The sequence below is a fragment of the Vombatus ursinus genome, unplaced genomic scaffold (genome assembly GCF_900497805.2).
Source record: "Vombatus ursinus unplaced genomic scaffold, bare-nosed wombat genome assembly UNPS02014158.1, whole genome shotgun sequence".
In the NCBI taxonomy this organism is placed as follows: domain Eukaryota; kingdom Metazoa; phylum Chordata; class Mammalia; order Diprotodontia; family Vombatidae; genus Vombatus; species Vombatus ursinus.
Window position 1 is genome coordinate 3,018,018 of NW_020953936.1, and position 24,083 is coordinate 3,042,100.

The 24,083-nt window shown below is 40.0% G+C and overlaps 1 protein-coding gene and 1 pseudogene across 5 annotated transcripts in view; both read right to left on the minus strand.

Annotated features, from left to right (window-relative positions):
- Positions 1-14,944, minus strand: part of SLC25A51 (solute carrier family 25 member 51) — a 29,234-nt gene extending 14,290 nt beyond the window's left edge. For 4 of the 5 annotated variants that reach the window (XR_003568838.1, XR_003568839.1, XM_027859005.1 and 1 more), the window contains exon 1: positions 14,850-14,944. The gene's annotated coding sequence lies outside the window, so the exon portion shown is untranslated. Of the gene's footprint in view, positions 1-13,840; positions 13,977-14,849 lie in introns of those variants that run through there. The other variant, XM_027859004.1, reaches the window with a different exon arrangement.
- LOC114040821 lies at positions 1,678-3,345 on the minus strand (annotated as a pseudogene).
- Positions 14,945-24,083: the final 9,139 nt, after the last annotated feature.

Here is a 24,083-nt window from a genome sequence, read left to right on the forward strand (position 1 = left end):
AAAGGTTCCTACCCTCCAAGAAATTACAGTAGCTAGAACAATATAATATTCACATAAAACTCATTCAGAACACTTACAAAACATTCTGAAAGAGTATACAGCAAAATAATATATCAAATACATAAGTAGAGAGAAGGTTCACAGTAAAAGTTCAGTTACAGTCAGGATAAAGGATGGCTTTCTGGAAGTCACAGAAAAGGGGACAGAAGAAACAAGCACATTTTAGAGACTACTGATAAATACTAATTGTTAGTACTCAAGGCAAAATCTACAGGAAATGAGCTACATCAATATTCTCAATACACCAGAAGACATAAGGAAGCCACAGCTGGATGGAAGGATGGCTCACAGGTTCCTCTTAGACAGAAAAAAAAGGAGCCGCTTCCAATAAGAAGCATCAATGAGGTAAACCTCCACTACTTCATTGTGAGTACTACCATCAAGTTAACTGTGCTTTATACACTAGCATTTATTCTGGAGAATCCTATTAAAAACCTGATCAGATCCCCCAAAAATGGACACTCTAACTTTAATGTGAAGATGGGCACAGAGAAGGGGGGAGAGGGAAGGCAGTCTTATAGACAACTCAGAAGCTTCAATCCTGTATAATTGTGCATACTTCTTTTTTTTAGGCAATCAGAGTAAAATGATTTGCCCAAGGTCACACAGCTAGTAAGTGTTGGAGGCTAGATTTGAACTCAGATCCTCTTTGCTCCAGGGCCGCTGCTCTATCCACTGAGCCACCTAGCTGCTCCTACATACTTTCTTTAAGAGGGTGGGAAGGTGCTAGACACTGAAAGCATCAAACATCATTACATAAAATCGACTATTTTAATGTACAGGTCACTAACTTAGGAATTATTTCAGAATCATTTCTGTATAATTAAACCATGAACCAGTCAGAGCAAAAGTCAAAACACACAAAAAAAGACCAATGGCTTTGAGTGACTTCAGATTTCATTGAAAAAGCCCTAAAATTATTCTGGAATTCAAAAGCATCTGGAAAACCTCACTATCTGTAGGGAATCCCTCCAATTTGGACTTCATGTTTAACATTCTCAATAGCAAATACCTTTTCGCAAGTACAAGTTGTCTTATTTTATGCCTGGCTTGATAATCAAAGCAAAACTAAAAAAGGCTAAGTGGTAGAACCTATTTAGCAATCTTGTATGACCTTAACACAGGAATGGAAGGCATCCTTATTTCCTCTAACAAGTATTGTTTTTACTAGGTAACTATGGATAATATTTCCCATTTTGCCTTAAAATGGCTGTTAATTTTTCCTTAAAATATTTTGATTTCTCTGCTACTTCTTCATTTGGCAAAAATTTGAATAAAATTTTTGAACAGTTGAAAGTCTGTTTCTAAATGGAAGATGACTACAAATTTCAAAAAGTTTTTATTGATAGTTTGTTTTTACATTGCAAAAATTTCTCCCAGTATCCATCTGCTTTCCCTCCTGAAGATAGTCATCCCATATAACAAAGAATATCTTCTTAAACAGACAAAAAAATCAGCAAAAACCATGAAAACATCTAAAAACCTGAAAATAGTTACTTTTTTTCAGTTTCCTATTTTATATTTTGCAATTTTTTCATAATATTTAAGTTTTCTGATGTTTAGGTATTTGTCTTCAGTGAAGCAGAAGTTCCATTTCACAGTCCCTGATCTTTTCTTTTAAACAGCTGGAATGCCAGTGGCACTATTAAATGCTTTCTGGGCTGCTTCTTTAGCTTGGTGCACTTGCAGTATGGCTATGGCTTTATTAATTTTAGAATGGCCAGAGTGGGGTTCATGGCCAGAATGAGTGGAAATAGCCATTCACCCAACATCTGCTTTCGCTCTTGAAGAGGGATGGATGCCAACATGGACGCAGTTAAAGGTTCCTATCCTTGCACATGAATAAAAGGCTGCTGCATGTAACCTGTGGTTGTGCAATAAGATGCTACTGAGGATTGTGAACACCTGCAGCATATTTAAAGTGTGGAACTGTGCAGACTGCATGAGTAGCTGCAGCAGCACCAGCTGGTGGGATGTGGAACCATCATCTGAGTTGAAACTGTGAAGAAGTTGGTCTCGTTGTACTAAATGGCATCCTCAGAGCTACTGAGTGGGTTACACTGGGCATGTTCTGGAATGGATGAGGTCTGGCAGCCCGAGCAATCCAGTAAAGACTTGACTTGAATTCAGTAATTTGACTAGCAAGACAATATGAAGCACAGTTTTGAGTCTGAGGAATAGCTGCCATGAAGGAGGTTAATAGGGGTTGATTACACAAGGTTGAGCACAGCTCAGACACTTGCCATTTGCTCCTCTTTGCTTGGGCTAAAGCTACATACAGTGGCTTAGTGGCAATGATCCTGACATTCATTTCTGTGACTGTGGCTTCCTCCGGTGAAAAGAAACATAAAAATCCAAAACCTTTGACAGAGTCACCTTCTACCATCACCTTTGCACTAGTACCAAATAGTGAGAACTATTTTCAATACCATTAAGATTTTTCATATCCAGTTTAACACTCTGGTATCTGGTAATCCTATCCTGATTCATTTGTTCAAATTTGTGCTTGTGATCTATGTTCCACTTTTTTCCAAGCTCAGCCCACACACGTGTTTTTCATTCATTTCATCTACAGCTTTTTGTCCATATTCATGTCTTTCAAAGCTCACAAAGCCAACATCTTTGGATTTTCCACTTGCACTAATCATTACTTTTACACTTAATGCAGTTCCAAACTTGCCAAAGAGCTCCTTATGTCTTTTATCATGCATGTCCTCACCAAAATTTCTGGTGTAAACACTTGATGAACTCTTTTGCTCTAGTTCCCATTTCTGCTTGTCTTTCTTTATGGATTTAAATTGACAGAAACTCTGCGATCATTAAGATGCACTCTATTCGTTTTCTCAATAGTTCTTTCAGCAGCTTCTTCTATCTCAAAAGTATATAAATCCAGAACCCTTTGACCCATTTTCATCACATACCACCTTACAAGAAAGGAGGTTTCCAAAAAGCAGATATACAATATGATCCTTTATTATCAATGGATTTATCAAAATTTTTGATGACTATATTGCCCACACAACTTTTACATAGTGATGTATTACATTGAGACCACATGACATGCAATGGCATACCCTTAGTGACATCAAAATTCACTGTATCTAATGAGTATCCGGTGTCTGTCAGCTGCTGGGAGTTGTGAGTGATCATGTCCCTGCAGACCCAGATGAAGAGGATGAGCCCAGCTGGGCTGAACTTATTGTAGAGCATTGCTTTGGTCACCTTAGGGTGTAGATCCCCCACGGAGAACAAGACCACAGGGTGGTTGGGGATGCTGGGGTTCATCTTGGCACCAATAACCAAGAAGTGTAGTTTTAAAATTCTTAAGACCAGTAGTCATTTATTAAGGTAAATGACTACACCAAGAAATGGATTTTGGAGTCAAGAAAACTTGAGTTTGAGTCTCAGCTCTGCTAATTAATAGCTGTTTGGGGCAGCTCGATGGTACAGTGGACATTGTGCTGGGCCTGCAGTCAGGACAACTCATCTTCCTGAGTTCAAATGTGGCCTCAGACATTACTAGCTGTGTGACCCTGGACAGTGCCTCAGTTCCCCATCTATAAAATAAGCTAGAGAAGGAAATGGCAAACTACTCCAGTACCTTTGCCAAGAAAACCCCAAATCAGATCATGAAGAGTGAAACACAACTGAAAAATGACTGAACAACAACTTGTATAAGTAATTTCAGCTGTCTGGGCCTCAATTTTCTCAGTCTGTAAAATGGAGGGGAGGGGGGAAGACTAGAAGATCTCTATGTTCTCTTTTACAGTTTTAAATCCTTTGGATCTAAAATGTTAACGAAGCACTCTTTTTATAGTCCTTACAAGATGGTAGATTCAGTGGAATGATTAAACTAGATCTGGGCTTCTTAACCTGAGGTCCAATTAAAAAAAATATTCTGATAATTGCATTTCAATATAACTGGTTTTTCTGTGTAATCCTACGGATTCTGTTTTATGCATTTTTAAAACATCATTTTAAGAAGGGGTCCATAGACTTCATCAGACTGCCAAAGATGACCATAACATAAAAAGGTTAACAACCCCTGGACTAGATGTTCTTAGAGATCCCTCTACGCTCAAAAATTCTTATTTTATAATATGTTCAGGGAGATGAACAACTCTGACATCACTTGAAATAATCTATAACGGCACATGTCAATACGAGCTGACATATCTACAGCATTTTAAAGGTTACAAAGTGCTTCACGTAAATGAGCTTCACAACAGTCCTGGGAAGTCGGTGTGACAGGTATTTTCTCCATTTTAGAATTGAGGAAACCGAGTTATCGATCTGTCCATGTCCAAAAGGTAGTAAGTGCCAGAGGCAGAATTTAAAACCAAGTATATTCCTGACTCCTACCAAACAATCTCTCCACTCTGCTGTTTCTTCCCGCCTCAAATGTAAAATATGTGCAGTCCTATAGAAGAGTATTCTATCTGGGAGGTTTTCTACTCTTTATCTTCTTTTTTTAAAATTATTTATTTTTAGTTTTCAACATTCACTTCCGTAAGACTTTGAATTTTAAATTTTCTCCACCTCCCATTTCTTCCCCCCTCCCTCCCCCCATTCAATCCAATATAGGCTCTACATATACATTCAAGTTAAGCATATTTTCCCATCAGTCATGATGTGAGGAACAATTAGAACTAATGGGAGGAACCAAAAGAATGAAGCAATAAAACAAAACAACAAAGGAAAAGGAGAGCAAATAGTATGCTTCCATCTGCATTCAGACTTCATATTTCTTTCTCTGGGTGTGGATAGTAATTTCCATTATGAATCTTTTGGAGTTGTCTTAGATCCTTGCATTGCTGAGAAGAGCTAAGTCCACAAAGTCAGTCATCCCATAATGTGGCTGTTACTGTATACGACATTCTCCTGGTTCTGCTCATTTCACTCTGAATCAGTTCATGTAAGTCTTTCCAAGTTTTTTGAATTCTGCCTGCTCATCATTTCTTATAGCACAACAGTATTCCATTACATTCATATACCACAGCTTGTTCAGCCATTCCCCAATTGATGGGCATCCCCTCAATTTCCAATTCTTTCCCACCACAAAAAGAGCTGCTATCAATATTTTTTGTACACGTGGGTCCTTTTACTCTTGATTTTCTATGTACCTATTTCTTTACATGCTGCCTACACCATTAGTACCTAAGTTCCTTAAGGACAGTGACTGTTTCTGTGTCTTTGCCTCTCTTTGCATCTCTAACCTCTAGCATAAAGCTGGGCATACAGTAAGCACTTAATAAATCCTTGCTGATAAATGGATAATGAATAAATTACATATGACTACAACAGGATATGCATCCATTCTAATTTTGTTTCTTAATAACAACATGAAGCCAGATATTCTCAGAATTGATCTGTCTAAAAAAAAGAGTTCTGCCATCAAGGAACTTAAAATATACAAATAGTCATAACAACAAAACATTATCTGATAACATGATCCATTAGGGTCTGGGTTCAAATTCTGTCTCTGATACTTACTACCTGAGACACAGAAGGGCCCTGGCATCAGGGGACATGGATTCAAATCATCCCTCTGACACTTAACACCAATGATGCTGATTGAAAGTAAAGGTTTCTGCTTGGGCAAGTCACTTCCTACAACTGTCTTCTCATCAGTAAGATAGACTTGGGCACTGCGGCCCCTTCCAGTTACAGAGGGCTCCCTAGCATGATGCAAAGCGCATAGGAGGAGCGTAACAGAATTTTTAAAAGTCTGGTTAACCTAGTCACAGGGATATCTTTGTCTCAAACATAATCAATACTGTCCATAGCAGGGAGTGTAGTCCTAAGGACAAATGAAACAATATTTGCAAAGCATATTGCTCACCTGGAAGTACTAAATAAATGCTAGCTATTGTTATTATAATTGTCACCATAGGCAAATCCCTTAACTCCTCATCTGTAAAATGATAACACTTGAAACATTTTCACAGGATTTTGGTGAAAGCATTTTGCAAATCTTAAAACACTACATAACTGAGTTATTATTAATTGCATAGCCCAAATCCCAGAGCTGCAAACTTCCACTAGTCAAGCTGTATTACACTATCTATAAAGAGACAAAAATTCTGTTTCCAACTAGGACACTACTAAGAACCCGGTGAACACATGATATTTTAGGAAGATACATTAAATCTAACCCTACGGTATATCATTCATAACAATTTACTTAGGTTATAGAAGATATTTTTTACAAGGGAAACTAACTTGCCCTAGTTTAACTTTTTTTTAGCCCATCTTTACACATACTGACTTAGCACACACAAAAGGTTCAACTCTTTCGCTTTTTGCTTATCAGTTCAACCTATATGGCTTGCAAAATGTTAACCATCTTGACATCTTCCTTTGACCTTTCTGCAACATTGGACACTGTCTATCACTGGATAAATACAAATTCAAAATGCAAACCCTTTGCTACTCTCACCTAGTTCTTATATTATTTCTCTGATCCACTCATTCTTGGCCTCCTTTGTTGGTTTCTTTTCATCCACTTGCCTACTAAATGTGGGGTAGTCCCCTCAATATTCTGTCACTGACCTCTCTCGATGTCATTTACTTCCACGGCTTTGTCATCTCTGTCCAGATGATTCCTAACTCTATCTCCAGTCCTGTAACATATCTTCTGAGCTTCAGTCCCACAACACCAACTGTCTGCTAGATATCACCCGAATTCTCACTGGTCCTGCAAACTCAACATACAAAAAATGACTCCACCCTTCCTGCCCCATCCCACCACCCAAACTTGATCCTCTTAATTTCTCTATTTTGATTGATCTGACTCTTCACCCTTCCTCATCCTTGAAACCTCCTCAGTTAGGCTGCTTGTTTTCTAAAAAATCACTCGCATATATCTGACAATCACCAGGTACCTATTATATGTAATTCCTATGTGCCAGGCATTATGCTAAGAATGTAAAGGAAAAAAGTGCAATAAATAGTCCCTAACACCTTAAGGAGCTAACAGGAGACAACAGACTATACAAATAGCATTAGCAGCTAGAAATGGGAGAATCAAGAAAAGCTTCATGTATGAAATTGCAATTAAACTGAATTTTCATTGTTTTATTTATTTACTTATTTATTTTTAGTTTTCAACATTCACTTCCATAAGATTTTGAGTTTTAAATTTTCTCCTCCTCCCCGCTCCCCAAGACAGCATGTAATCTGATACAGGCTCTAAATATACATTCATATTAAACATAATTTCACACTACCAATGGGAGGAACCATAAGAAAGAAACAAAATGAAACAACAACAACAACAAAAAGAGAGAGCAAATAGTATGCTTCCATCTGCAGTCAGACTCCAAAGTTCTTTCCCTGGATGTGGATAGCATTTTCCATCATGAGTCTTTTGGAGTTGTCTTAGATCCTTGCATTGCTGAGAAAAGGTAAGTCTATCAAAGTTAAGTCATCCCACAATGTGGCTGTGGTTCTGCTCACTTCAGTCAGCATCAGTTCATATAAGTTTTTCCAGGTTTTTCTGAAGTCTACCTGCTTATCATTTCTTATAGCACAATAGTCTTCCATTACATTCATGTACCACAACTTGTTCAGCCATTCCCGGATAGATGGGCATCCCTTCAATTTCCAATTCTTTGCCACCACAAGAAGAGTTGCTATAAATATTTTTGCACATGTGGGTCCTTTTCCTGTTTTTATGATCTCTTTGGGATACAAACCTGAAAGTGGTATTGCTGGTAAACTGAATTTTCATAGGACTAGGGATTCCAAAAGGTGAGAAGGGAAAAAAATTACAGGCATGAAGGGTAGCCAGTGGAAGGAGGGTTCATTGTGTGTGAGGAATGGCAAACATAACAGGACCAGAGAGCATGGAATAATGGGTAAGAAGACTGAAAGGGTAGAAAGGGACCAGAGTGTGAAAAGCTTTATATGCCAAAGGAATTTCTATTTGACCCTAGGGCTAATAGGGAACCACTGTAGTTTGGGTGGTGTAGGATGAAGTGAGCAGAATTCCATCTCCTCTTTTCCACTCTCACTGGCTACCACCATAATTCAGGTCTTCAGTATTTCACTGCTTATATTTTCTCCCCCCCCACTGAACTCCTTTTCCTTCAAGGTCCATTTTAATAACCCCTCCTCCATAAAGCCTTCTCTCATACTACCTAACACTGCCCAAAAAAGCACTGCTTGAAAAGATTTTATACAGATTAGTATTTTTCCTCACTAACTGAAGTAATTTATAACTGGGAAAAAATTAAATTAAATTTTACCATTTCACATGCCATACTTAGTTTGGGGGTTGGGTGGGGAATGAGGAGGATGAAATTACAGCACCTCCTGTGATTTCACAGATGTAAGAAAGAACCTCATTAGTCTCTACAACTGATAGTAGAGCTGGTGGCACAGTGGATAGACTCCTAAACCCAGAGTCATAAGGAGCTGTGTTCAAATCCAGTATCAGACATGTAAGAGCATGACCCTGGGCAAGTCATTTAACTTCTGCTTGCCTCAGTTTCCTCAAATGTAAAATGAGGATAATAATAGCACCTATCCCACAGATTTGTAAAGAAGTACTTTTAGCACAATGCAAAAACTAGGGTTAAGATTAGAGTTATAGTAGGCTCTATATAAATGGTTATTTTTTCATCTACCCTCACCCACTTATAGTCTTAAAGAGCTGTCTGAAGACACTAAGAGGTTAACTAAGACTAGCCAAATCCAGATCCAATGAGAGTAATGCAAATGCTTAAGTTTCAACTTATATCCTATAAAATGGCAAAGATGACAAAAGAAATATTTATTCTTGGAGGGGTTATGGAAAGATAGGTACACTAATACATTGTTCATGAAGCTGTGAATTGGTACAAATATTTTGGAAAGCAATCTGGAATCATGTGAATAAAGTGCCTAAAATACCTTTTGGCTCAGAGATTCCATTGCTAGGCATATACCCCACATATACAACAAAATATTTGTAGCAGCACCTTGTGGTAACAGAACTGGAAACAAAGTACACGAGATGCCCATCAACTGGGGAAAGACTAAATAACTGTGGCAGATAAATGTAATGGAATATTACTGTATTGCTGTGTCTTTTTCTTTTTCTTTTTTTAAAAGGCAATTGGGGTTAAGTGACTTGCCCAGGGTCACACAGCTAGTTAGTGTCAAGTGCTTGGTCTGAGGCCATATATGAACTCAGGTCCTCCTGACTTCAGGTGCTCTATCCAGTGCACCACCTAGCTGCCCCCTGGAATACTACTGTACTGTAAGAAACAACAATGAATATAATTAATAGAAAAGCATGGAAAGACTTATGTGAATTTATGCAAAGTGAAGTAAGCAGGAGGAGGAAAACAATATACATAATAATTGTAATAATGTAAACAGAAATAACAGCCACCATAATATAACAATCTAAGATGAATGTTGCAAAATTACAAAGAACAAGCTAGGTCTTAAAAAATGAAATGGAAAAGATACTTTTCCCCACTATTTTCCAAAGATGGGGAGACCAAAGATATAGTACATTATATATACTGACTTATTTTTTTTCAATAAATTGACTGGTTTTGCTGGTTTTTCCTTGTTTTTTTAAAAAAAAATCTTTGTTATATGCTATGGCTCCTTGTGGAGGTGTGGGGAGGGGAGAAGTGATGGTGGTGGCACAGGTGGAGAAGCAACAAGGATACAGGAGGAAATTTAGGCTACATGAAAACAAAAGACATTAACAATAATTTTTTTAAAGAGAAAACTTGTCCAAAGTTGCATACATAGCACATGTAAGAGGAGAAACTTGAACCCAAGATATCAAGAAAAGGAAGCAGATTCTGTACTTTACTCTATACTACTTCTCACCACAAATATGGAAAATAAATAAAAAAAAATCCAAAATCTGAGAAAGGGGCTTTATTCAGTCCAGGTTAAAAAAAAAATTAATCTGATGAAAAGGTAACACTGGATGATGTTCAAAAATGAAAACCCTCTTGATGAATTTATTCCCTAATCAGTACATTGCACAAGAAGGAGCTCAATGTTTGTGGAATAGCTTACATTTTAAAACAAAAACAGAATTTGGCAGTTTTATACAAATATAAATAGCTTTGTATACAGTTCCTCAGACCTCAAAAAAAAAAAAAAAAAAAAAAAGACTCTAGAGCCAGAGAATTAGAATTCTGTGAAACGCTCACACAGCCTACACAGATTTAAAATTTCCTATCAAGTTTGATCTGGTAAAGACATTAGGAACAGGATGTACAGTACTGGATGTGAACTGCTCAAGATTCTGTCTTCTGATAGTCTTCTGATTCATCATCCCCAATTCCATGAAATTCTCTTTGAAATATGCAGCATGGATAATAACTCTTCCCAATTAAAAACATATTCCAAAGGTACATACAATATTGTGGTGGTATTTGCCTAGAGGCAGTTAGGCAGCACAGTGGCTGTATCTGAACTCAGGAAGACCTCAGACTATGTGACCCTGGGCAAGTCAAGTAACTTTAACTGTAAAATGGGGATAGTAAAAACATCTACCTCCCAGCTCCTGTGAGGAACAAATGGGATATTTGTAAAGCACTTATTACAGGACCAGCCACATAGTTGATCCTTAATAAATGCTTATTTCCTTCCTTACTTTATTTCCAACATATTTACATTTTTATGACTCAACTAGGTATAATATTCACAGTCTATGAACATAAGTATATGAAATCAATCTCATCAATAAAATTAGAAAGGGGCACCAGATGCTCTACGCTTATGATACTATAAAACTTTTCAACAACCAAAAGGCTCCTGAAATCTTTGGGGTAACCTAGAAAAAAAAGTAGTTGATAAACCAAACACTGAATAATTCATTAGGCCATGAATCACTTAAGGCAATCACGCAACAAGAAATTATTAACTTTCTCTTCTCTCTTTTTAACCCCTTACAATCTTCCAACCTTATCAATTCCACTTGAAAACGTTCTCTTCAAAGTTACCAATGATCTCTTAGTTGCCAAATCCAATGGCCTTTTCTCAATACTCTCCACAGCCTCTGTCATTGTTGATCACCCTCTCCTCTTCTCTAGGTTTGTGGAGCACCACTCTCTCCTGATTTTCCTCCTTTCTGATCCCTCCTCACTCTTCTTTCCTCAATCCTCATCCAGATAACTTGCTCTAATTATAGGTGTCCCACAGGGTTCTGTCTAGCATCTTCTTCTCTACTACTGATGATGTAGAAAGGAATGCTCAAGGAAGATGGAGCAAGCAGGATGCAGGACATGAGATAGGAGATAAGATGCAGGATGTGACCAGCCAGAAAAGTGATCAAAGAAGACTATGCATTGAAGCCCCCCAAGGACTTACTTGTGTGCTTTCACAAAGCACCCCAGATTTCAGAACAATTCTTCTCCTCCCCTTTCCTATACTCTTTGCTCATCTGTATGATAAAGGCACCTTGGGACTACCTGATATACCAGGCATTTTGGAGCCATGCTTGCTCCTCCCATTCTCTAGTCCCCTTTCCCCCTATTCCATAAAATTGTAAACCAGGCACCTAACCCCAATAACCACCTTTGCCTCCTAGGGAAAGCAGGGGCTACTCTGTGTCCTTTAGGAGAGCAGGACCTGCTGCCTATGCTCTGCCTCCCCCCACAAGGAGAGAAGCTGGTTGGCGTACATCACCCCAATCAATGCCTTTCTTTAACTTGGAGACTGTCGAGTGAATTCTTTCAGGACAACAGGACCTACATGTCTATTCCTCATCATTTCAGGTGGCATCCCAACATTCTTGGGGTAAACCCTGAACTCATCACTAACTCTACAGTACTTCATTTGGCGATGTCATCAGTTCCCATGGATTTAATTACCATCTTTATACAGATGATTATCAAATCTACCTATCCTGTCCCAAACCCTCTGCTGACCTCTAATCTTGCATCTCCAAATGCCTTTCAGACATCTTGAAATGAACATCCAGTAGACATTTTAAACTCAACATGTTCAAAAATGAACTCATTCGCTTTCCCCAAGCCTTCCCCTTCCCCCCCAACTTTGCTATTTCTGTCAAGGACAATACCATCCTCCCAGTCCTTCAGGCTTGCAATCTAGGAATTATCCTCAATTCCTTACTACGTCTCAACTCCACCCCTACCCCTCCACCATATCCAAGGTGTTGCCAATGACTGCTGATTTCACCTTTGTAACACATCTCTCAAATGCCGGTAGCCCCTTTCTCTCCTGACGCTGCCACCACTCTGGTGCAGGCCCTCATCACCTCATATCTGAACTACTGTAATAGCCTACTGATGAATCTGTCTGCCTGAAGTCTCACCCCACTCCAATTCATTCTTCATTCAGCTACCAAAGTGATTTTCCTAAATCGAAGGTCCAATCATGTCACCCCTTACTCAGTAAATTCCAGTAGCTCCCAATTACCTCCAGGATCAAATACAAAATGCTCTTGGCCTTCAAAGCCCTTCATAACCTAGCCTCCTCCTCCCTTTCCAGTACTCTTACACACAGCTCTCCAACATAAACTCTTCGATCCAGTGACACCAGCCTCCTTGCTGTGCACAAACAAGGCACTTCATCTCTCTATTCTGGGCATTTTCTCTAGCTGTCCTCCATGACTGGAATGCTCTTCCTCTTCACTTCCACCCACTGTCTTTCCTGGCTTCAAGTCCCAATTAAAATCTCATTTTCTATTTAATGCTAGCACCTTACCTCTCTTATTTCCCATATATAGCTTAATTTGTATATATATGTTTGCTTGTTCTCTCCCCTGTTGGATTGTGAGTTCCTTGAGGGGAGGGGCTGTCTTTTGCCTCTTTTTGTAACCCCAACACTTAGCACAGTGCCTAGAACAGGAGTGGGGAAATACTTCACAAAAGTATTTGTTCTATAAAATTTGGACTCAGTCAAAAGGCCCAAGGATCCAGAAGGCCACATGTGGCCTCGAGGCCGAAGGTTCCCCACCCCTGGCCTAGAACACAGCAGACTCTTAATGTTTACAGACTAGGTTCTATATGTCTCCTACTCTAAGTAAGGGAGATACAAAAGAGGACAAAAGTACAAAAACAGCTCCTGCCCTCAAGGAACATATATGCTAATAGGAGAGATAACAGGTAAACAGATACATTCCTAGAGAGGAAGGTTCAAGGAGGAAACCATGTATGTAGGCAATTTTCCTGAGTTTTCGAAGGGGTGAGGAAGTTAAATCAGTGACTTCAAAATACATCTTTAGTCCAAGTGGGCATTCAGGAAAATACCAACTTGTCCAATTCCTCAGTGTAGTGCAGTAGAGATATTCAGCAGATATAAGTTCTAGTTCTGATATAACTAGCCATGGGACCTTGGAGAGGAACTGAGTTCAAAAGCCTACCCCAGGCACTTACTACCTTTGTGATCTCGAGCAAATCATTTAATCTATAGGTGCCACTAAGCATCAATTAGACTAGATGACTTCTAAGTTTCCAGAAGGAGTCATTTTCCACATTTAAAATGAGAACTGAAGGAAGTGATCTCTAAGCTCTTCCTAGAAAATCTACAATCCTATCATTTTCTTATGCATTTTGGTCAGCTCCCAACAAATATGTTAACTAGAGTAAGGTTTAGAGGATGGTTAAGGAGAGAGCTACAATATGAGGGAAAACTAATTCACAAGGACACCACAAAATCCGTTTTTGGATACCACAAAAATTTGCTAAAAACTAATCACTGGAATCTTTCTGGGAATCTACTGGTTTTTTTTAGTTAAGGCACTGGGACTAGACCCCTTATTTCACTGGTATAGGAGAACTCCAACGATGAACTTTACCAATGCTGGACGACGCCTTCTCAGAAATTTACAGCTTGAGATTCTCGGGGCTTGGAGAGTTGCCTGGGGCACTCAGGCATTAAGGGACTTGTCCCGAGTGACACACCAGGACAGAGAAGATCTCACACATAATTTTTCTAGGATTCCTGCAGGGGAGAGAGATGTCCCACCAAATGGGGACAATCGAAATTCTTCTCAATAAGGATTACATCCACCACCGCCCCATTTTCAAAACACACACACACACACACACACACACACACACACACACACACACACACACACACACGTGTGTCAAGAGACAGCTGGTCGCCCTAAGGAAGAAAGGGGACTCAGTTACTGCGAGCCTGCGCCAGGCACTTGCCTTCGGCGGCGATGCTCGGCTCCTGGCCCGCAGCGTGAGGAGCCCGGGCACTGGCCGGAACCATGATGGTGCTGCTAACGGTGAGGGCAGCAGGAGACGGGGCGACGCCGGCGCTCAGAGCGCCCCGCACTCGCACAAGGCCGGCTTGCAGCGCCCCACGGTCCCCGCGGCCCCGTCCGGCATCTCTGCTCCGAGGAGCCGCCGCCCACGGCTGCCTGCCGGGCGCCGGCCTCCAGCCTCCAGGAAAGAAAACAGATGCGCACACGCCCCCACTCCCACTCGGGGCGGCCCCCCGGCCTTCCCGCCACTACCCAGCCGCGCCGCGGGGGACGCGTCACCGGGGCGGGGCGGGGCTGGGGCCTCGGGCCCGCGACCCCAGCCCCAGCGCAGCGGTTCGCCGGGGATGTCCCGCTGCCCTCGGCCCCGCCCTCCGAGCCCCGCCCGGCCGGCTCTCCAAAGGGGTAGAAAGAGGGGCGGGGGGCAGAGGTCCTTCCCCCTCCCCCACCCCCCCCCCCCCCCGTTCGCTACGCGGCGGGCGGGGCATCCGGAAGGGTCGGTGGCCCGCACTCCCCAGCCTTCCACCCACCCCCCGGCTGTGACAGACCATCTCCTCCAGCAGTCACCTAGCCAGGTCCTGGGACTCACCGGGTGACTGACCCCCATCGCAGAGGACTTCGGGGTCCAGGCTCCCCCCGCAGGAGGGCTATCAGGCCAGCCGCCACCGAGGTGAGGGAGCGGCAGGCGAGGCGGCGCGCAGGCGCAGAGCCCAGAAACCGAGCCACCCGGACCGCCTGCCTCACCCTGCCCCCAACCAGGAGGGCCACGTGACGCCGGGAGGGCAGGCCCAGCTTCCTGACCGGTCTCGGAGGAAGTCACGTGACACCGCGATGTCGCCTCTCCTCTCCCCCCCTCACCTCAGCGCTGGAGTGTAGAACCACCTGCCATTCTGGGGGTCCCTCCATTTTCTCTCCCCGTCACTCCCTGTGCCTCTCCCTTCCCTCCCACAGGCCTCTCAGGGGCAGATGGAAGGCTTTGTCAGGGCCCTTTCTTGGGGTTGAAAATTAAATTAGCACATGTGCTTTCAGCCTTCCAAGAATTCCTATATAAACCTGGTGTGTGTGCACAAGGGGATTTCAATGCCAGTTAAAGCCAGTGGCAGCCATGGTGCCTCCCCACAAAAACTACCAACACCCCACACCCCTCTCCTGGTTCAGAAGGAAAAGGTCTAGGCCAGGGCTGGGGAACCTTCGGCCTCGAGGCCACCTGTGGCCTTCTAGGTCCTCGGGTGCAGCCTTTTGACTGAGTCCATGTTTTACCCAATAATTAAGGGGATTTGTTCTGTGAAGTTTGGATGCGGTCAAAGGGCCGCACTTGAGGACCTAGAGGGCCACCGGTGGCCTCGAGGTTTCCCATCCCTTCTCTAGGCTATGGTGTGAATATATTTGCTGTTGGGGAAATTCTTCAACCCCGAGGTCTTAAGATGCTAAGTGAGAGGAATTCTTGTCACCTCGGTTCTTTGGGCAGGAGGTCAATGAGTCAGTTAGCTGGCTACAAGATAAAGAGTTAAATTAGCATCACCTAATGAGCAGTTGCCAAGAACAAAGGTGTATATGGTTTTACCCAGCCTTAGGGCAGACCTTCTGGAGGGCTGAAGGGAGCTAAGAAGTGAGGTTACTCAGTCACTTTTCTTATTTGGGAGGTTAAGTATTAAGGACAAGATGTCAAATGATGGGGGGAAGACGTTGTTAACACTGAGCTTAGAATATATTAATCTCCTTAATGTGTCACTAGATGCTCAGGGGTATTTCAATTCCACTGTCATCTTTATCGCGTCACTCCCCCTCCCCTAGGATAAAGTCACCAGGAAACATCCACATGGAGATTGCTCTAGCTTTGCTATTCACATCTCACCAGCAATACCTCAACTGCCTCTACTTCTCTGGAGGATTGGAGGGGGAACCAAAAAAAAAAAATTCCTCTCACAGCCTGGGGAGGGTCCCTCAAAATTCCAGCCATCTCTCCATTTGCCACCAGGTGCTCTGGTTTTTACTCCATCATCATCTTCATAACGCACCTGTCACTCCTTCATCCCACCACACACTTCTCAGTTTCCTTTTGTGTGTTGTCTTACTCCATTAAATTGACTGCATGAGAGCAAGGACTTTCTTTCATTTATATCCCTGGCATTTAGCACAGTTCTCAGCACATAGTAGGTGCTTAATAAATGTTTATCATATTTTATCATAACCTAGAGGTCTCAAGAGTTGCTAAAGATCAGGTTTGTTCCAGTAGGATAATGCATTTCTAAGAGGTTAGTCTTTTCATAATATCCTGGTGGGGTAGGGACATATCTAACTATTATAGTGGAGGCTTTCAAGATAGAAATCAGTAATGCTCATCTAATTGGTGCCTGCCTGAGGGTCTGTTTCTATTTATACAATCTGATAGTTCTATTTCTTTGACCTCTCAGGTTATTTCTTTCCTAGCGAGATTTCCCTAAAACGCATAGCCTACAGGTTTTATTCCTTTCCTCCGAATGCATTCTGAAAAATACTAAAGGTTGTTGTTCGGTCATATCTGACTCTTCATGACCCTGTGGACCACACTGGCCATGGGGTTTTCTTGTCAAAGATACTACAGTGGTTTGCTGTTTCCTTGTCCAAAAGTATATAAAGGGAGATCATGTAAAAGGGAGCCTAGTAGTACCAGATCTCCTATTTTACTACCCAGCAGTAATTATCAAAACTATTTGGTAGTGGTTAAAAAAATAAAAAAGTTATTAGAACAGATTAGGCACATAAGATCCAGAGGTAATCCAGATAAATGCAAGAACCCTAACTGCTGGGATAAAGACTTACTATTTGACAAAAACACCTGGAAAAATTGGAAAACAATGGCAGAAATTAGGTTTAGACCAACAGCTTACACAGTACAACACAATAAGCTCCAAATGGATATTGTTGTTGTTTGTCCTTCCTTCTTGAAGAGGATCATGACATCAGGAAGATGATGCCATGACTTGCAAGTGAATTGGATTTAAGTGAGAGAGGGCTGTGCAAGGTCACCAGCCTCACTTTCTCCTCCAGAGCCATCTGGGTCCTGTTGCAAGACATAGATCAGGATAACTAGAGATGGCCAAATGGATATATAACAGTTTAAGGTAAACTGAGGCACAAATTTCTGAGCATGATCAATTTATTAGTAAAGCACGAATTTAACAACAGATAGGATCTCAGCTTCCTCAGCAAAGATAAGACCCCCAAATGAAGGGGACAGTTTTCTTTTATAGGTTTTGAGGAGTAAAGAACAGAACAGGGTAGGTGACATGGGATTGAGGATAACATGATTGATTATATAACTGAGGTGTAGGGAACAGTATGATTGGTTAGAAATTTGGTAAGGAAGAACTAGCAATGACCCACTCCTCCTTGCCTCCTGTGACGAAGAAGTTTTCATTGTTTTAGTCTACCTGCAAGATAGTAGCCCAGACTTCTTTGGAGAGCAAATCAGACATCCTTGAAGTTAAGATAACTTAGTGGTGTGTATATATTGGATCAGATTCCCTAATCCCTCATATCCCCCAGATTAGTAGAATTCCTTGTGGCAAGAATAAAACAGTGATTAGCAAGAGAACTGGGTTTCTAAACTTAACCTATTACAGGCCAGCTGGAATTCTGAACTAAATTCAAAGACAAAGCACCATGACTTAGGCAGTTATAGGACAAAATCAATTAACCATAAATAGGATCAATAAAAAAATGATACAGGTCAATCATTTCAGATACATGACCTAAATGTAACAGTTCATGTTGGAGGAGTAGAAATAGATACCTATTCACAACTATGAACAGAGGAAGAGTTCTTCACTAAACAATGGAAAATTGTGATTACATGAAATTGAAAAGCTTTTGCACAAACAAAAACCAATGAATTTAGAATTAAAAGGGAAATAGTTAATTGAGAAAACTCTGCAGCAAAGTTCTTTGATAAAGGTCTCATGTCCAAGATGTTTAGGAACTTGTTACCAGTATATAAGGAGCCATTTCCCCCAAATAAATGCTGAAAGGGTACAAAGAGGCAATTCTCAAAAGAAGAAAGGAAGCCATCAACAGCCATATAAAAAATGTTCCACATGACTAGTAATAAGAAATGCAAATTAAAACAGCTCTGAGGTTCTATCTCCAGATAAGCAAAGATGTCAAAAATGGAAATTGCCAATTATTGGAGGGGCTATGGGAAAACAAGCACACTAATGCACTGTTGTTACTTGTTTTGGAAAGCAACTTGGAACCATACCCCAAAACTCTCTAAACTGTGCATACTTTTTGACCCAGTGACTCCATTAATAGTATTCCAACTCAAAAAGATTAATACATTTTAAAAAGGAGGGAAAAGACTCATATGCGCAAAAAATATTTTAGCAGCACTTTGTTGTATCAAAGAACTGGAAACAAAGTGGGTGCTCGACAATTATGGAATGACTGAACAAATTATTACATGTTCATTTAATGAAATTTTATTGCACTCTAAGAAATGAGAAATCTAGGAACATGTATGAACCAATGCAGAATGAAATGATTGGGAATGCAAATTCCCCGAAGTGGACAATCTAGAATTTGTTCTATGAAGTTTGGATTCAGTCAAAGGGCCACACTTGACAACCTAGAGGGCCACATGTAGTCTCGAGGCCACAGGTTCCCCACCCTTGGTCTAGAAGAAGGGAAACAAAAAGCAAAAATTTTTCTAAGCTTGGGTTATAGCTAAATGATGAGCTTTCTTCAGCCTCACTCTCAGCTGTAAAATGTATTGATTGTGAGTAATTGCAATCTTTTTATCCTTTAAGTCAAATTATGTAAGTGGATTATTGTCAGTCTATGCATTTGAATGTATATAGTGTAAATGCACGTGAATATAGTGTAAATTTTTCAGTGATGGCTCACATGAAAGCCATAAACTCCAGTTGATGTGTACAACATAGTAAGTCTCACTGTTACTAAATGTTCTATTTGAAAAGGCATTTGGTTTCTGATTAGCGTTACTCTGTGGGAATAATAATGATTCTAAACCTTCTAAGTTAGCATCTGTACTAGAACGGAAGCCTTGTTTGGATTCTGCAAAGGTCATAACTGGTAGGCATGTGATGCAACTGATCAAATCTTTAAAAGATTATTCACGTTTGTATGTTCAGTGATCTCCAACTGACTTCAAAGGGTTTAGAGAATATTGTCCTTTCCTGAACTTATGTTTCTGTTCTCTTCAATCATATATTTATCAGTAAGATCATCAGTGGTTCAGAAATAAAAAGATAATGCTCTATGAATTTAAGAGTATAATTTCCAACTCCTAGAAAAGTTTTTAAATCTCAAAGGTGGCCATTTAAGTAGTGCTTTCTTCCCCCACCTTGAGGTCAGTGTTCACTCCTTGCTGAGATGATAAACCCTCATACTAAATAGAAGTTCTATAGAATGAGCATTATCAGTTGACGATTTCAGATCAGCCTTCTCCAGTCTGTATAATACTTTTATCACTCGCTCTTCATGTTCTTCTAGGGCTTCTTAAAAACAGCAACAATGCTGAAGTCACTAAGGTATACCAACACTTCTAAATAATTCATATCTCCAACTGCTTTATCCATCAACCATTGGAAAGTAGCAGGTATCCTCGAGATACCCTGAGGCTTATGTTTACATTGGTAAAAATCCAGCTGGGCAGATGAAAGCTACCTTCTCCTTATCATTTTTTGCCATTGGAGACTGATAATAACTATTCTGTAAATACAATGCTGAAAACCACGGGCTGCATAAGAGATAGTCCAGAGCATCTTGAATTCATAGCATTGTACACTGGTCTACTCTAGTTCTTTTGTTCAGAATCCTACGGTCCACACACATTTGTATCTTCCTACTTTTCTTCTCTACCACCACTAGAGGTAATGCATACAAGCTGTTAGACTCCAGTAGTTCCTCAAGATGTTATCTGAGATCTATCACTGATAGAAACAGAGAAGGCGGTATGTTATAGTGGAGAGATCTGGACTCAGAGCCAGTGTGACCTAAGCTCACATCCCACTGCTAACACATATTGGATTTCTGACCTTCAGCAAGTCACTTAATCTCTTAGTGCTCTATAGACATCTAATATGCTATAATTGTAGAAAAGATGCAATAACCTGAATTGGTAAAAGGAATTTTCTCACAAGGGAGTTCAGTTATACTAAAATCACAAGGCCAATCCCTATCCCTATCCATGACAGATAAAGGAATTTACAAGAGAATTCTCTATGGCTGAGAGTCAGTAAATTGTACTTTGTGATCCTCTACTTGGGCATATCCCAATCCCAGTCACATAATGATGGTATGCCTATTCTCTTTTAGAGTTCCTCAATATATTATTCCATACTTTTGGTGGTAGAGAATCACTAAAATCAAACTTCTTAAAATCTTCTTTTAAGTTTGAAATGCTAATGCCTACATGATGTTGACTGCTATCATTTGTTTGTTTTCCTGTAAGCCTGTGTAGGCTATACGGATAATTGCAGTGAGTAGACATTGGGTCCCAGCTTTTTGCACAAATGTTCCGTCTTTAAGAAGCTGGAATTTGTCCTGATTAATGCCGACACTGGGCATAGCAGAGCCAACATCCTCATTTCCCATTGACATTAATAACATTTTTAAGGGAACTTTGAAGACACTTTGATATAACCCAAATATGGGTGATCTTTATCACTTAGGACATCAAGTACTAATGCTTTCATAGGCTGTGAAGTTATTTGTCTTAAACGTTACTTATAAAATAGTTAAAATATTAGTTGGGATCCACTATCTCATTCAGCAGTATATGACATATTTTCACCTTTTACCATTATTAGTATAATGGGAGATTGAGTCCAGTCCTATGAGTGTGTGCGAGGTACGTGGATGTTTGCCGGGCACGTGTAATAAAGGGCACCTTCTTCACTTTAGAGCATACACAAGTATTCTATGATTGTTTTTGTCTGCTTCCTGTGTGCTTTTTAAATTGGTTGCTGAACTACAACTGAGTGTGCATACGAAAGACTTTCTATGGGGGCATCTTGGCCTTTTTTTCTGATTTGTTGCATTTGAGTGAGTTTATTCTTTATACTGGTACATTCCCTTTGTCTGTCATATTCTTTTTTTTCTTTATAGGCAGTTGGGGTTAAGTGACTTGCCCAGGGTCACACAGCTAGTATGTGTCAAGTGGTTGGTCTGAAGCTGGATTTGAACTCAGGTCCTCCTGACTTCAGGACCGGTGCTCTATCCACTGCGCCACCTAGCTGCCCCTGTTATATTCTTCTTCACAAGGATTTCAGGTGTCTGTTGATTGATGCTGTTTTCTGGCTTATTTTATGGGGGGGTGTCTCCTTGTGGTGATTGGTTTACATCATTTAAACTTCTATAGGAAATAATAATGGTATGTTTCCCATTGTTTAGTATCAATATTTTAAACAGGTTAAGTTGAAGTTGTTTTAGTTGTACAATGTATTTTCTCTTTGTTTTACTTCTGATTTGAAAATGACTGATCTTTGCTCTTATAAATCAGCAGTCTGATTGCACACAGACAGATGATTCAGAACTGACTCCTACATTGTTGACCTTTCATTTCCAATTTCATAACCAATTTGATTTTAAATGATCTTACTTGATGTTTCTATATCCAGTTGACATGATATCCAGATTCACTTCCAAATTAATTTCTTTTTTTATTAATTTATTTTGATTTATAAATAATCACTTCCATATGCTTTTGAGTTTAAAATTTTTCTCCCCCTTCCTCCCCACCACCCTCCCAAGACGGCGCACAATCCGATATAGGCTATATATTTACATTCATATTAAACATATTTTCACATTAGTGATATTGAAAGTAAAAATTAAAACCAATAGGAGGAACCATCAGAAAGAGGAAACAAAACTCAACATAAGACAAAAAAAATAGCAATTCAACTTCCATAGTTCTTTCTTTGGATGTGGATAGCATTTTCTGTCACAAGGCCTCTGGAGATGTTTTAAATCCTTGTATTTCCGGGAAGGGTTAAGTTTATCAATATTAGTCATTGCACAATGTGGCTGTTACTGTGTACAACGTTCTCTTGATTTTGCTCACTTCACTCAGCATCAGACCATACAAGTCTTTCCAGGTTTTTCTGAAGTCAGCCTGTTCATCATTTCTTATAGCACAATAGTATTCCATCACATTCATATACTACAACTTGCTCAGCCATTCCCCAATTGATGGGCATCCTCTCAATTTTCAATTCTTTGCCACCACAAAAAGAGCTGCTATGAGTATTTTTGTACATGTGGGTCCTTTTCTCATTTGTATTATCTCTTTGGGATATAGCCCTAGAAGTACTATTGCTGGGTCAAAGGGTATGCACATTTTTATAGCCCTTTGGGCATAGCTCCAAATTGCTCTCCAAAATGGTTGGATCATTTCACAACTCCACCAACAATGCATTAGTGTTCCAACTTTCCCACATCTTCTCCAACATTTATCATCTTCCTGTTTTGTCATGTTGGCCAATCTGATAGGTGTGATGTGGTACCTCAGAGTTGTTTTGATTTGCATTTCTCTAATCAATAGTGATTTAGAGCATTTTTTCATATGACTGTAGATGGCTTTAATTTCTTCATCTGAGAACTGTCTGTTCATATCCTTTGACCATTTATCAATTGGGGAATGGCTTGTATTCTTATAAATTTGACTTAATTCTCTATGTATTTTAGAAATGAGGCCCTTATCAGAGAGACTGGTTGTAAAAATTCTTTCCCAATTTTCTACCTTCCTTCTAATCTTAGTTGCATTGGCTTTGTTTGTGCAAAAACTTTTCAACTTAATGTAATCAAAATTATCCATTTTGCTTTTTGTAATGTTCTCTATCTCCTGTTTGATCATGAATTCTTCTGTTATCCATAGATCTGATAGGTAAACTATTCCTTGCTCTCCCAGTTTGCTTACAGTATCAGCCTTTATATCTAAATCATGAACCCATTTTGACTTTATTTTGGTATATGGTGTGAGATTTTGGTCTGTGCCTAGCTTCTGCCATACTCTTTTCCAGTTTTCCCAGCAATTTTTTTCAAAGAGTGGGTTCTTATCCCAGAAGCTGGGGTCTTTGGGTGTATCAAATAATAGATTACTATAGTCATTGACTACTGTGTCTTGCATATTTAACCTATTAAACTGATCCACCACTCTATTTCTTAGCCAGTACCAAGCAGTTTTGATGATTGCTGCTTTATAGTACAATTTAAGATCTGGAATGGCTAGGCCACCTTCCCTAGCATTTCTTTTCATTAGTTCCCTTGATATTCTAGACATTTTGTTCTTCCAAATGAATCTTGCTGTTATCTTTTCTAACTCTATAAAATAATTTTTTGGTAGTTTGATTGGTATGGCACTGAATAAGTAAATTAGCTTAGGTAGAATTGTCATTTTTATCATATTAGCTAGGCCTACCCATGAGCAACTGATGTTTTTCCAATTATTTAGATCTGACTTTATTTGTGTGAAAAGTGTTTTGTAATTGTGTTCATAGAGTTTCTGGGTTTGTTTTGGGAGGTAGACTCCTAAATACTTTATAATGTCTACAATAAGTTTAAATGGAATTTCTCTTTCTATCTCTTGCTGTTGGGCTTTGTTGGTAATATATAGAAATGCCGATGATTTATGTGGGTTTATTTTATAGCCTGCAACTTTGCTAAAGTTGTTTATTATTTCAAGTAGTTTTTTACTTGATTTTCTAGGATTCTCTAAGTATAGCATTATGTCATCTGCAAAGAGTGATAGCCCAAATTCACTTCTTAAAGAAAGTATTCACGGTACATAGGTATGAAGCTTCCATATAGTCTACAAGTC